Source organism: Zootoca vivipara, chromosome 5 (assembly GCF_963506605.1).
Source record: "Zootoca vivipara chromosome 5, rZooViv1.1, whole genome shotgun sequence".
NCBI classification, from domain to species: Eukaryota; Metazoa; Chordata; class Lepidosauria; order Squamata; family Lacertidae; genus Zootoca; species Zootoca vivipara.
Window position 1 is genome coordinate 3,591,338 of NC_083280.1, and position 11,067 is coordinate 3,602,404.

Consider the following 11,067-nt stretch of genomic DNA (forward strand, 5'->3'; position numbering starts at 1 on the left):
GCAGATGGTTTTCTCTTGCTGGGCTGTGTGGGACGAGGGCTGACTGTGCACCTCTCTCTCTCTCTCCACCTCCTAGATATCCCAGGATTTCCCCCTTCTGGGGCAGCTGGTGGCACTTTTATCCCTGCACCTGGCAGACAACGGGAAGGACATTGGGCCGCAATCCGCGGAGGCCTTGTACCACCTCCATTACATTTTGATATCCAGAATGGGTGAGTGGGATGCTGGGAAAGGGTATGTTTCTTCTCAGGGTGGGAGATCTGTAGCCCGACAGCGGCTGCTCCAACTCCCAACATCCCTGAGTGTTGCCCATGCTGGCTGCCGCTGGGGTTGATGGGAGTTCAGGAGGGCCAGAATTCGTGCCAGCACTGGCCTAAAGCAAACACCCCGTTGGCCAGAGATGAGAGGGCAGTCTGAGGGGAGGGATTCACTGCTTAGGAACATAAGAAAAGCCTTCTGGATCAGACCAGTGGCCCACCCCAGTCCAGCATCCTGTGGGAAACCAGCAATCAGAATTCGAACTCAAGAGCTCTTTCTTCTCCTGTGCTTTGCTGCCTCTGACTGCGGAGGCAGAGCACAGCCATCATGGCTAATATAGCCATGGGTAGCCTTCTCTTCCATGAATTTGCCTCATCTTCTTTGAAAGCCATCTTGGTCCATGGCCATCAATGGCTCCTGTGGCAAGGAGTTCCAAAGTTTAGCTGTGCACTGCAAGAAGGAGGACCATCCTGAAACTTCAGTTTCATTGGAGGCCCCGGAGTTCTCATGTTAGGAGGGAGAGAGAGGAAGCTTTCTCTCTCCCCACTTCCCCCTTGCCATACATTGCGTCTCCTCTTCCTCGCCGTTTTTCTAAACGGAACCCCCCCCCCCCCAATGCTGCAACCATAGAGCTCCATAACCACCCCACTCCTTTGGGTTGCCTTTTAGTTCTGATTTATAATTTTTGAGGTGAAATTGATAATATTTTTGTTGGTCCCAATGGGAAAACGGGAGGTTTTGAGCAGGGAGCACTAATGCTGTGTTCTTTTGTATGACCCTTCTTAGGAACGGAAGTGCAGAGCAGGGAGCTGCAGAGGAAGGGCCACGTGGTGAAGTGGGCCAGAGAGGACTTTTTCATCTCTGGCCCCTCCATTTACATCGATGACATCACCAAAGTGGCCAAGGTAGGTGTGGCTTTTTGTACTCTTTCTTGCTAAGACCGCAGCCAGCTCCCAGATAGCAGAGGTTTGTCCATTCGGGCAAATGGGGCCCTGCCCCACCAACCTCCTCAGGCAGCCCACACCACCTAGGGCAGGCTTCCCCCATCTCGGCCCTCCAGATGCTTTGAGACGACAATTCCCACCATCCCTGACCACAGGTCCTGCTAGCTAGGGATCATGGGAGTTGTAGGCCAAAAGCATCTGGAGGGCCAAGGTTGAGGAAGCCTGTTCAAATCCCCACTCAGCCAGGAAACTCACGGGGTCCGTCACAGCCTCTCGGTCTAAAGTACCTCATGAGGATAAAATGGGGAGGAGAGAGAACCATCAGAATTGGAGAGTTGGAAGGGATCCTGGGGGTCATCTAGTTCAACCCTCTGCAAGGCAGAGTGGATAGATAGGTCACTTTGTTTGTGAAGGCGCCCGTGGTCTACTGAAAAGTGGCCAGATGTGGAGCAGAAGAAAACTCCCTCTTCTTTCTTCTTTGTGCCAGGCCTTTGGGGAGCACCTCACGCCCAGCCAGATCAACGAGGTTGTGCTGATGGCGATTGACAACTTGACAGTAGAAGGCAGAGCCACCTCGCAGGCCGCAGGAGTCCTGCTGAGTTCCTTCCTTGAGGAATGCGGGATGGAAATGGAAGAGGTAAGGCTCAAAACAGAGGCAGAGAGCAGGTTTCCTATCAGTGAAACATTTTCTTTGAACGTAGAATTAGCTTGCTTCTGGGTAGTAAGAAGGCATTGGTTTCCACGTCTGTGGCGGGCGCCTCTGTTTCCATTCTGCTGCAGCTTGGCTTCCAAAATGGCAGTATTTTAAGTACATTCTTCCACCCTGTCCATGTCAATGCAAAGGAAACAGAATGTAGACAACACTGAGGTCAATGGACCACTGCTATTCCTAGGGTTAACAGGAGAGATGAGTCAAGCCGGCTCTTGGATCTGTTTTCTATTTCTTTTGTGGTTCTCTTTTGTAAGCTACATGTATTGAAAATCTAAATACACATTTTCAAGCAAACAAACAAATACTGTAGTCATTAAATTCCAGTACCTAATAATTTTTCCTCTCCCCCCCTCCACTGTCAGGGTCTCATAGTTGCTCTCTTCACACACAAACAGTAGTGGCAATGTCGTTCTATAGCTTTTATTTCTTGCTATTTACACAACTGGGCATTTCAATCTGTATCGTTGATTCGCGGCTTCTTTTCCGACCTTCCACCTACGTTCACGTAATCACGAGGGGGCTCAGGTCTTTGCCCCTCCCCTGACTCGGAACTTAACCCTTGCACGGTCTGTGAACTTGCCTGTTCACTTTCCTGCGTCTCTTTACTTTGTGTTCCCTCCCCCTCCATGGGCTGTAAAGAAAGAAAGAAAACCCTGCTTGATCCTGGCTCTCTTTCATCTTCGGTCGCAGGGTTTGCTATCTCTTCCTGCTGCTGCCAGTTCAGCCTCACTGGGATATCGTATGTCAGGGGACTTAGAACGTTTTCCCATTTCTGTGCATAGAGAATCCTAGCAGCTGTAGTCACATACCCCGTGTTTCTCCACAAATAAGACACCGTCTTATATTTATTTTTCCTCAAAAAACAACAACACGGTGGCTTATTTTCAGGGGATGTCTTATTTTTTAATTATATGTCCAGCCTAGCCTCTTCCTTGGCGCCCTCCAGAACTGCGCCTATCACTATGTCTTATTTTCAGAGTATGGCTTGTTGTTGTTTAGTCGTTTAGTCGTGTCCGACTCTTCGTGACCCCATGGACCATAGCACGCCAGGCACTCCTGTCTTGCACTGCCTCCCGCAGTTTGGTCAAACTCATGTTGGTAGCTTCGAGAACACTGTCCAACCATCTCGTCCTCTGACGTCCCCTTCTCCTAGTGCCCTCAATCTTTCCCAACATCAGGGTCTTTTCCAAGGATTCTTCTCTTCTCATGAGGTGGCCAAAGTATTGGAGCCTCAGCTTCACGATCTGTCCTTCCAGGGAGCACTCAGGGCTGATTTCCTTAAGAATGGATAGGTTTGATCTTCTTGCAGTCCATGGGACTCTCAAGAGTCTCCTCCAGCACCATAATTCAAGTATGGCTTATATTGCACAATTGCTTAGAAATCCTGCTATGGCTTATTTTATGGGTATGTTTTATTTTAGGAGAAACAGGATACACAAATAACTTCACCATCTTTTTTGGAACTTCTGACCCTATAACCCCAAAAGCTTCAGTTTTGTTTTGTTTGTTTGTTTTTCTCATCATATATCATTTCTCCGAAATCCCTCGCTTTCTTTCAGGTCCACCTCACTTTCTCATCCTGGTCTTCTTTTATCTTCTTCCAGCTGCCCATGATCATCAGGGAGATCTACCACCATCTCCCGAGCATCCCAGACGCCCGAACAAAGGACGAGGCCCTTACAGCAGTAGCCAACATCGCGGCGAAGCGGCTGACCCCAGTGCTTGACAGCCTGTTAGACTGCTCCACTGACTGGGATGAGTAAGGGCCTCTTAAAATTATTAACGAACATTAAGGAGAGAGGTGGTTGGGGGGTCCCTGATCTTAAATTATATTAAGCCTCCGCTTGTTTTTGATGGATGAGAGAGTGGATGGTATTAGAAAATCAAGAGCTCTTGGAATTGGAGGGATTTAGGAATAACAAAGGCTGGCACGCATACATATTACAGGAAAGCAGAGGGAATGATAAAAGTTTCACGGATCATATAATTTAAAAAATTGGTTACAGGTAGGTAGCCGTGTTGGTCTGGATCGAAGTAAAATAAAAAAATTCCTTCAGTAGCACCTTAAAGACCAACTAAGTTTTTATTTTGGTATGAGCTTTCGTGTGCGTGCATGTATCTGAAGAAGTGTGCATGCACACGAAAGCTCATACCAAAATAAAAACTTAGTTGGTCTTTAAGGTGCTACTGAAGGAATTTTTTTATTTTACTTCGATCCAGACCAACACGGCTACCTACCTGTAACCAGAACTATGGAAGGCACCACATTGAGCCGCATGAAATGGAAGTCCATCAACCTCACCAAGAAACTTGCTCAGGTACAAACTGACATCCTCTTTCTATCTGGTATCTGAAGAAGTGTGCATGCACACGAAAGCTCATACCAAAATAAAAACTTAGTTGGTCTTTAAGGTGCTACTGAAGGAATTTTTTTATTTTAAAAAATTGGTATTTTAAATCTGGGATGAATACAAAAATTTATTAGAGACAAAGACGCCCTGGTGGGCGTTGCCATTGGAGATGACGATGATGAGCGGCCGAGGTAAAAGTGGAAAATGGCCAACCTATCAAGAATTGATAGTGAAGGAGGAAGGAGATCAATTTGTAATAAAACCATATGAACAGACAAAACATCATTGTGCTAGCTGGTTACATTATCTCCAAATACAAAGTTTATTTTAAAAAACCATAAAGAAATAGGATTTATTGGGGGGAAATCTAAATTACAAGAAATTCTGATTGATAATATGGTTAAACCACTATCCAAGATGTATAAATTTTTATTAGAGTGGGAATTAAAAGATGAAGAGATAAAATCTGTAATGACAAAGTGGGCCCAGGATTTAGGAAGACCAATTTACAAAACACAGTGGGATAATTTGTGGAGATCAACAATGAGATTTACAGCGTGTTCAGGAATTAAAGAAAACATGATGAAGCTTGTATACAGGTGGCATTTGATGGGAGTGTAAAGAAATAAATAAATTTTGGAATGATATATATGAGAAATTGAAGAGAATGTTAAAAGTCACATTTGAAAAAAACCCTGAATATTTCTTATTAAGTTTAATCCCAGAAAATATCCCTAGAGATAGAGTTAATATTTTTTTGTATGCTTGTGATGCAGCGAGATTAGTATTAGCTCAAAAATGGAAAGGAACCGGAATACCAACAATCCAAGAGTGGCAAATTAAAGTAGTAGAGTTTATGAATTTGGCAAGGATGACGGCGGCAATGAGGAATATACCAAAACAGAGAACAGAAGCAGAATGGAGATATGTGGAAGAAAATATTGAAACAGAGTTATTGATTTGCTTTGAGTAGAGAAAACATGCAGGAATAAATCAATTTGAATTAATAAGAGGCAAAGCAAATTAAGGGATGATAGTAAGGGAAACGATATATTGGCGATTGGAAGCCAATTTTAATTTAAAATGAATTGATTTTATGTGCGTATGTTTATGTGTTATGATTTGATTTGGGGATGAGTTATGTTATGTTATGTTATGTTACGTTTGTTTAATTTGATATTGTATATTATTTACAGTTTGAAAGATTTAATTTGCCCAGCGAGTTTTGATCAATTTGGTTTGTCTATTTATGTTGATTAATTTATGTTGGGTGGCTTAAATGTGTATTTATGTTTATCCCCTGGTGTGTGTATAATTCTTTTTAAAAGTTTCTTGAATAAAGTTTATTTTTAACATGGGGGAAAAAAAAGAGATGAGTGTGTTACGGGGAAATAACATATAGGAATTAGGGGAGATTGCTTTGCCAATGTGCAAAGCTTTTGTGAGGTGGAAATGGGGAGAGCTGAATTTAATGTATGTATGTGCAATATAAAGCTTAAAGGGGGGGGGGGGCTGACCTGACTTTTTTTAAGAAAAGGGGGGAAAGAAAAAATCTCTTTTTAAAAATTGCAGAAGAGCCACAGCGGTCTGGAGAACTTTGGTCAGCAACCAGTATGCCAGCAGCCAGCTAATTAAACCTATGCTGAGGAGGATCCTGGGGAAGGGCTCCAATCCGCAAGTTCCAACAGCGGTAGGAAACCATTCAGTTTCTATGTTGCTTCCTGCATAGAAAGTTGGGAGATTTGACGATGACCTCTGCTGAATGACGTTCTCCTGTCTTTGTCCCTCCAGGCTACCAGCGCTCTGTCCCGGATACTCACCTTACCGGAGGCTTCGGGGCTGCTGGAACAGAACTTCCCCAGGATCCTGCTGGCACTCAGCCTCCGCCTCAGCTTTGTCCTGGAAAAGAGCAGCAGTACCATCACAGGCCCCTCTTCCTGCCTCGATCCGCTGGCGTAAGGGACCTACTAATGCATTTGGGGTGGCCCTCCCTTCTCTCTCTGGGCGCTTGTCAGCCTGACCCATAGCCGTGATGGCTCAGCCCTCCCCCCAAGAGATAGGCCTCCTTTGGACATGGAGGTTCTGCTAAGGTTAGGTAGCTAAGAGACCCAGGCTTCCCCAACTCCTGTACTCTTCAGTCGTTTTGGACCACAACTCCCACCAACTGGGCTGAAGATGGGAGTTGTAGTCCAAAACACCTGAAGGACACTAGGATGGGAAAGGATGTTGGATGGGCTGATTTTGGTGGGGTGAGACTCACGTCTCAGGAAACCTTAAGTCTCCATCACAGCCGAAAGGTTGCAGCTTGTGCTGGAACCATGTGGGAGGGTGCAGAGGGCGATGGTTGTGGTTGGATCCATCAGGCCAAGCAGCTCAAGACTGCAAGATGTCAAGGACCTCAAACTCCCCAGATGAACCTCCCCAGACCTTGTGATCATCATCAGAGGCCCCTCGTCATGTGCCTCCTCCACGAGAAGTCTGGAGGGTGGCAAAAGAAGAAGGGGTCTTTTCTGTGGTGGCTCCCATTAGTGCAACGCTCTCCCCAGGGAGGTTTGCCTGGTGCCTTCATTATATACCTTTAGATGCCAGGCAAAAAGGTTCCTTTTCAACCAGGCCATTGGCAGATTAACATCCTACGCCCTTTCAACTGTGTCTGTGAGAGGGAGAGGGGTTATTGGTTTGGTTTGTTCATGTTTTTCTTATTTATTTTGTGCTTCTTATCTTGTATTTTTATGTTGTGAACTGCCCTGAGATCTACGGGTGAAGGGCAGTATGCAAATTTTTAAAATGGAAAAATAAATAGTACAATATTCTTGGTTTCTTCACTTGACTCAGGACCACAGTGCAGGCCATGAAATATCTGGTTGGCCGTTTTGGAGGCATCACAGACGGAGAAATGTTCCACTTAGAAAGCTGCTGGGACATGCTGGCACGTAAAGAAACCTTTTTCGAAGGCATCCGTCTTCTTGCAAGGTAAGAAGGTGAAAAGGACTGGCAGGTGAGGCAAGAAGAGCAGCCCCCCCCCCAGGCCTGCTTTCTGGGAAATGGGGATAAACTTATGACTTATTTCAGAAAATGTATGTGCTGTTGCTTGTAGTAAAACAAACTTCAAAGCGGCTGAAAAGAAAAGATAAGAAAATATCGATTAGAAAAACTAACAACAATAATTTGAGACTTTTGAAAAATTAAAATAACAATAGACTAAAACCAGATTGGTCCCAGCTCCTGCCAACCTAGCAGTTCGAAAGCACGTCAAAATGCAAGTAGATAAATAGGAACCGCTCCAGCGGGAAGGTAAACGGCGTTTCGATGTGCTGCTCTGGTTTGCCAGAAGCGGCTTTGTCATGCTGGCCACATGACCTGGAAGCTATACGCCGGCTCCCTCGGCCAATAATGCGAGATGAGCGCGCAACCCCAGAGTCGGTCACGACTGGACCTAATGGTCAGGGGTCCCTTTACCTTTACCTAAAACCAGATTAACATTTGCACCAGCTTTCTAAACATCTGGAGGCAGTGCAAGACAGGAGTGCCTGGCGTGCTCTGGTCCATGGGGTCACGAAGAGTCAGACACGACTAAACGACTAAACAATAACAACAACAAGCCATGCACTCTCAAGCATCCCTTCCTTGAAGGAGAGCTAGATATTGGGATACGACTTGGGTGAAATTGGAGAGGAGCAGAGGGTAGTGACTGGAGCAACCCAATCAGGTGGGCGGGGTGCAAGTAATGTTGTTGTTGTTGTTGTTGTTTGTTGTTGTTGTTGTGCCAGCTTCAGGCTTGTGCATCCTTTGTCTCTTATTTTGATGTTACAGGACTTTGGCGGCATCTTCAAAAAAAACCTATAAAAGAATATTCAAAGAGGCCGGAAAATATGTACATCGCCGCAACCGAAAAGAGACAGCCATTGGAATGGCATTTTATTTTGCTGTGAGTGTCGGAAACGGGGAAAGAGGCGCTCCTGCTCATGGGCGTACCCAGCATGGGGCGGGGGGGGGGGCAGGGGCCGAGCGAGGAAGGCAGGTATCCCGCCGGCCCAGAAGGGAAAGGGAATCCTCAGAGGGAGCCGCTTGAGCTCTTGTAAATGCGCGACGGGTTGGGGGGGGGTTGCCGGTGAGTTTCGCGGAGAGAAGGCAGGCGCCTTTCCCTCAATGCTGCGCTTCGTCGTCGCAAGCACAAACCAGCTCTGCTCGGCTGGCCTGGCGCTCCTTGCACCCGGAGCAGGGCGCCAGCTCCCCTTCCACCCATGGAGAGGGGCCAGTTTCCGGGAGAAGCGCCCCTTTGTCCAATTGGTGGGCGAGCGCACAGCCAGCAGCCCTTGAGCGAGCGAGCGAGCTCCAGAGAGGCGGCCATACATATAGTGTATGGACTATATTTTTTATAGAAGAATTATGAATACATAATAAAAAATGCACTTTTTATGCTCCAACAGGGGATGTGCGAATCCGAATCAGATTCGGATGCTTCTGTGCCCTAGCGCCTCATCTGGTCTGAGGGCAGAATCTCCAGGGCCAGGAACTCAATCATCTTTTCTGAAGACTATCTCAGCAGGGAAATCCTGCATATCTGGTGTTGGTTCTCGCCGTTCCTCATCTCCTCACGAGAAAACCCTGTCTCAGAAACCTTCAGCCCCGAGGTGGCCTGCGCTTGCGGAGGCGAGGCAGAGTGGAGCAGAGGGGCAGCCGCTTCACCTTCCCCAGTTTGGCTGGCCATGGAGCTTAGCTTGGGAGGCAGAGGAGGAGGAGGAAGGGCAGCAGCTGGAGGGGAGGCAGAGGAGGAGACAGCAGCCCCAGCAGTCGTCATCCAAGAGGGCTGGTTCCGCGAGACGTGCAGCCTCTGGGCTGGGCAGGCCCTCTCTCTGCAAGTCCAGGAGGTCCTGCATCACCAGCGGTCGCCCTTCCAGGAGATCCTGGTCTTCAGGAGCAAAACATACGGGAACGTCTTGGTCCTTGATGGAGTCACCCAGTGCCCAGAGAGGGACGAGTTTTTGTACCAGGAAATGATCGCTAACCTTCCCTTGTGCAGTCCCCCAAACCCACAGAAGGTGCTCATCATTGGGGGCAGCAATGGAGGAGTCTTGCGGGAAGTGGTCCAGCACCCTTCCGTGGAGTCCATGGTACAGTGCGAAATCGACGAGGATGTGATCCAAGCATCTAAGAAGTACCTCCCAGGGATGGCCGTGGGATATTCTAGCCCAAAACTTACCTTGCATGTTGGGGACGGCTTCGAATTCATGATGCAGAACCAGAAGGCTTTGGATGTGATAATCACAGACCCTTCCGACCCCATGGGTCCTGCAGAAAGCCTCTTCAAAGAAGACAGCTCTGCGGGACGACGGCATTCTCTGCTGCCAAGGCGAATGCCAGTGGCTGCACCTGGACCTCCTAAAGGAGATGTGGCAGTTCTGCAAGTCGCTGTTCCCCGTGGCCGAGTACGCCTACTGCACCACCCCGACCTACCCCAGTGGACAGATCGGCTTCATGCTCTGCAGCAAGAATTGAAACCCTAATTTCAGGGACCCTGTCCAACAGTTGTCCCAGAAGGAAGTGGAAGCAAGGAATCTGAAGTATAACTCAGGTGTCCACCGGGCAGCCTTTGTCCTGCCTGAATTTGCACGAAAGGCTCTGAGAACCCCGACGCAGATCCACCTCTGGCCTCGGATGGCCCGGCGGGACGGAAAACCCCAGAAGCCTCACCCACCTAGCGGATCGCCTCTGGCAGGCGGGCGGGCGGCCTGACATGGTCCTCGCTTGCCTTGCGGCCTCTAGCCTGCCAGCTAAACATTCATTCCAATTAGGTATTTTAAAAAAGGAAAGGACTCTGGGTTTGCACCCAGCCGCAGGACCCCTCTTCCAAACAACCCCCCACCCCCACCTACCTAGCTCAGGCTTTGCTATTGGGCCATTGCTTGAACTCGTCTCTCCAGCCTGTGGAGCATGAATGTAGAGCCTGAAAACCCCACCCTGAAAATGCCCTATTTATAACTGACCATTTATTTCCCTTGAAAGTGGTTGCCATCTAGTTGGGAAAGACCAGGCACAATGGTTTGATGCTCTGCCTTTGGAGGGGGCATGGGGATTGGCATTGGGTGGGGTGGGAGCTGGCATAGTTGGATATCTTTTCCCTTGCCTTGCTCCCCCTTGCCCCCCAGCTCCACGGAATGCCCACAACTCTTTCCTCCTTGCCTGATCAGGTGGTTTGGGTCACATGCCCCCTGCCTGCCTGCCTGCCTGCCTGCCTCGATTCCTGAGCCCATCAGCGGGATCTCTTGGCGGCGTTTTAATTGGGTGAGCTACAGACAAAGACCAGAGTTGTCTGTAGAGAACCGTTAACCTCTTTGTATAGTAAACGGAATCAAATTAAAAAAGAAAAGAAAAGAAAGAAACTTTCAGCCCCAGTGAAAACAAAGCTTGATACTCCTCAATGGGAGAAATGTAAGTCAGATTCATATACAACAGAAAATCGAGCCCCTTCCCCTCACGTTGTACAATAAAACCTTTTTTTTATCTCTCCCAAAAATATTAATACAATAACTTAACTAAGTCTTAATATACAATAATAACTCAACTAATCCTCATCTACAACCTCTTTATACTTCCAAATCTTTTATTAAACACTGCTAATCTTACCATTATTTCCTAAATAAACTTTAAATTTCTTCCAATCTTCTTCCACCGACTCTTCCCTCTGGTCACGGAGTCTCCCAGTCAGCTCGGACAGTTCCATAAATTCTATCAGCTTCAACTGCCAGTTGTCCACCATAGGTAAATCTTCAGTTTTCCAATTTCTTGCTAATACTATTCT

The 11,067-nt window shown here is 47.4% G+C and overlaps 1 pseudogene; it reads left to right on the forward strand.

Moving 5' to 3' along the window:
* The first annotated feature begins 8,974 nt into the window (after positions 1–8,974).
* LOC132592120 (spermidine synthase-like) lies at positions 8,975–10,001 on the forward strand (annotated as a pseudogene).
* The last annotated feature ends 1,066 nt before the right edge of the window (positions 10,002–11,067 follow it).